Source organism: Procambarus clarkii, chromosome 17 (genome assembly GCF_040958095.1).
Source record: "Procambarus clarkii isolate CNS0578487 chromosome 17, FALCON_Pclarkii_2.0, whole genome shotgun sequence".
In the NCBI taxonomy this organism is placed as follows: domain Eukaryota; kingdom Metazoa; phylum Arthropoda; class Malacostraca; order Decapoda; family Cambaridae; genus Procambarus; species Procambarus clarkii.
Genome location: NC_091166.1, coordinates 19044623 through 19048939, shown reverse-complemented (window position 1 = coordinate 19048939; position 4317 = coordinate 19044623). Strand labels below are relative to the sequence as shown.

The 4317-nt window shown below is 44.6% G+C and overlaps 1 non-coding gene across 1 annotated transcript; it reads left to right on the top strand.

Annotated features, from left to right (window-relative positions):
• Positions 1–3623: 3623 nt before the first annotated feature.
• Positions 3624–3742, top strand: LOC123749480 (5S ribosomal RNA). The gene has a single exon (XR_006771906.1). It is a non-coding gene; the product is annotated as a 5S ribosomal RNA (ribosomal RNA).
• The last annotated feature ends 575 nt before the right edge of the window (positions 3743–4317 follow it).

The following is a 4317-nucleotide window of genomic DNA, read 5'->3' as shown; positions in this document are numbered from 1 at the left end:
GGTACCGTTGTTAATGATCCTTTTTACCCCCCCCCCGCTGCGGGTCTTCACCCCCTCTACTGGGGTACCGTTGTTAATGATCCTATAACCCCCCCCCCTGCTGCGGGTCTTCACCCCCTCTACTGGGGTACCGTTGTTAATGATCCTATAACCCCCCCCCCCCGCTGCGGGTCTTCACCCCCTCTACTGGGGTACCGTTGTTAATGATCCTTTTTACCCCCCCCCCCCGCTGCGGGTCTTCACCCCCTCTACTGGGGTACCGTTGTTAATGATCCTATAACCCCCCCCCCCCCCGCTGCGGGTCTTCACCCCCTCTACTGGGGTACCGTTGTTAATGATCCTATAACCCCCCCCCCGCTGCGGGTCTTCACCCCCTCTACTGGGGTACCGTTGTTAATGATCCTATAACCCCCCCGCTGCGGGTCTTCACCCCCTCTACTGGGGTACCGTTGTTAATGATCCTTTTTACCCCCCCCCCCGCTGTGGGTCTTCACCCCCTCTACTGTGGTACCGTTGTTAATGATCCTATACCCCCCCCCCCCACGCTGTGGGTCTTCACCCCCTCTACTGGGGCACCGTTGTTAATGATCCTATAACCCCCCCCCCCCCCCGCTGTGGGTCTTCACCCCCTCTACTGGGGTACAGTTGTTAATGATCCTATAACCCCCCCCCCCCCCCCCGCTGTGGGTCTTCACTCCCTCTACTGGGGCACCGTTGTTAATGATCCTAATAACCCCCCCCCCCCACGCTGCAGGTCTTCACCCCCTCTACTGGGGTACCGTTGACCACTCTCAGGGAGCTCTCCAAGTCATGCCTCAAGTCCTTCCGCCACTACTTGACTATGGAGCTAAGGGAGAGAGGAGAAAGCCCAGCACACGCTGCTTGATACTGACAAAGAGCTGAAATCTCTTGAAACCTTGCAAAATGAAGCTATGCGTCTCATCCTTGGGGCTCCAAAGTCCACGAGAATATTTAATATGAGAGCAGAGTTAAAATTACCTACCATATGTGAGAGAATTTTGTCTATTAGCACAGTTTTCGGCGTGAAGGCATTGAGTAGTTCTAGACAACACATGAACTTTCAAACTAAACTTTCTAATATGCTGCACTCACCTGAGGTCTATAGAAGAAGAACGAAATCTGATTATGTATATTGGTTCTACAAGGTAGCTAACTCCATCAAAATATTAAATATGTACCCAACTCAACTAATGATTAATGAACCAATTACTCCATGGGATAACTGGGATCTATCAGTTGATTTTGTAAATGCGCCCAAGAAAGATAGTGTGCACACTACATTACTCACCGGTGAGTCCTGTTTCGTCTAACGCTACCGCATAGTGGACATAAAGTTATGTCCTCTTTTAAAATATTTGTATAAAATTCAATTTTTATCCGATTTACTTTGGGTTTGTTTCAAGCTGCGCGCCATGAGGCTCTCTTTCTCACCACTAGGCTGCATTGTACAATAAGTTCATGAAAGGTGTAGACCACTTCGATCAAATGGTATCATGTCCCAAACGGGTTGCAGGTGGGTGACTTTAGCCGTTTATACTGGTAATGCTTCCCCCATATCATGTATTATATGCATATGTCTGTTTAGGGAATTTTATTCCGATCAATGTACAACCAAAAATAACTGTGTGCAACAAGTATAAACTTGACAAACATAACAAAAGTAAAAACATTTCGTGTGTGTTTGATGCTCACTGATATGTTCCAGCGTTGTTTTATATTTGGCGCTATTCTATCTTACGCTTTGTTGATCTTTTTTACCTATGGGCTCATAGAACATTCTATTGCGAACACATTGACACAAAAATGAATGACGTACATAGAAAATTGTTGTCAGGAAGGGAAATAAGTATAAACTTTCAAAGCGCTGTGCGTCGTCCCGTCACCGATACCAGGTAACAATTTCACCAATTCCCACACTCTTGCGGGCGGGCCGCAATCATTATTCTACGCTTATATTCATATCACCGTGTTGGGAATTTCATTGCGAGTCTATTGATACCAAAATTAACGCTGTAGGACAAGTGTGGAGGTGATAACAATCCCAAGAGTAAAAACATTTTGTTGCTGTTGGGCGTTCACGGCGAGTCATCTTCGTAGTTATTTATTTGGTGCTGGTATCCCTATACGTTTCGTGACTCTTTTTACTGATGTTCTTCTAGAGAATTTTATTGCGAACACGTTGGTACCAAAATGAAATACGTAGTTCAAGAACTAAGGTAAGGAGAGTAAAAAGAGTATACACATTTTTGTTTTTACACTTACTCAGCAAAAACGCTCCGCGCACTTACCGCTTTTTTTTTACCATTGTAGGGAGCGCGAAAGTGTTTTAAAACAGTTAACAATGAAAAGCATCACTGAAAGTACTCAGAGTATGGGTAACGATGTGTATTAGTGCTATACCGAAGGCTCTGTAGGAGAAGGTGGACGATGTACCGGATGTGCATGTAACATATTTGAACAATCTTCTCTCGTACATACAGCAATGAAGCGCGTCAATGACTGGGCAAGTACAACTCAAACCGAACTTGCAGGCATATACCTTGCCACTGAATTTTTAAAAGACAAAGGCAGTGGACTGATATACTGTGACTCGTAGAGTGCACTCCTGGCATTGAACGCACATAGTAGTGACACCCAGAAAATAGTCAGTGATATTCGAATGAATGTTTTAGCTGCTAAAGAAAACAGACTTGAGGTTAAATTCCTATGGATACCATCACATGTTGGCATCTCAAGGCATGACACTGTTGATATGCTTGCAAAGACAGCCTGTAGAAAACCAGTGGTAGAAATTGATATGGGTGTTTCATTAGCAGTGACAAAGAGAATACTTAAACAAATATCTAGTGAAGATCTCTCCGACCTAACAAATTCACAAAGACCTGAAAGTTGTAGCATTAAATATTATGATAGATATCGTGAGGAGACATTCACATATGGGACTAATAGAACAAGAACCCGGCTATGTGATGTTATAGTGGCCAGAATACGCCTGGGATATAGACGTATCTGGCAGCTTTCTCAAAACCCAAATGTCGAGTACACAATGTGTCAACTTTGTGAAAGAGAAAACATGCACTCTCTTGAACATTATATTGTAGAATGCCCCATACTGACTGATTTTCGCCCTCCTGGGCTAAGGTATGCTGAACTGTGTAGTTACTATATGAGTACTGGAACATTTGATGATATATTGGACTTGTATCCAAGATTGACCATGTAATATACCAATTATACAATGTATATATATGATGTAACTATATAACCTGAGCTTGTAAAAGCACCTTCAGTGATTAAGTGCTTAATTGCACACTAGTTTCTTTATCAGCTATCTCACCCTGTCAGAGTAAATGAGACAAATGTATGTGAATGAATGTGTGTGTATATATGTATGTATATGTGTGCGTGTATGTATATGTATGGATATAAAGTATATATGGAAGCTGATCAGAATTACATTTCACCTTTGTGAATGTACATTAATGAAACTATGTAAAAGACACAATGCTGGTTAGCATTGTAAATGTGTGGCCACATCTGTGGTAGAAAAAAAACTGCTTGAGCTCGATCCTGCAATGTGCAACACGCCAGAGAGAGAGAGCTCCAACAGCCATACCACGTTGAGAACACCGCTTCTCGTCCGATCAGCGAAGTTAAGCAACGTTGGGTTTGGTTAGTACTTGGATGGGTGACCGCCTGGGAACACCAAATGCTGTTGGCAATAATGTTAAGGGGAGAGCCGGTCGGCCGAGCGGACAGCACGCTGGACTTGTGGTCCTGGGTTCGATCCCAGGTGCCGGCGAGAAACAATGGGCAGAGTTTCTTTCACCCTATGCCCCTGTTACCTAACAGTAAAATAGGTACCTGGGTGTTAGTCAGCTGTCACGGGCTGTTTCCTGGGGGTCGAGGACCGGGCCGCGGGGACACTAAAGCCCCGAAATCATCTCAAGATAACACCCACCGGGCTTGCCCAGTTACACGTGCAAAGTTTTGCGGGACCTCCGGTCGTTACCTCAGTTCTCAACATTTATTTCGGTTGCCAGCTGGGTAATCTTCTCTGCGTCCCGGCAACGGTCGCCAGCTGGGTAATCTTCTCTGCGTCCCGGCAACGGTCGCCAGCTGGGTAATCTTCTCTGCGTCCCGGCAACGCTTTCATTTCAGATTTGATACAGTGTTACCACCTAGTGTCACTTTTCTGTTTAATATCAGTACTAGTGTGGTGCAATATAATATCACTTGTTCACAATGTTCAGTGAGATGAGGAGACATATAAAAGCGATAATAAAAGTAAATAAA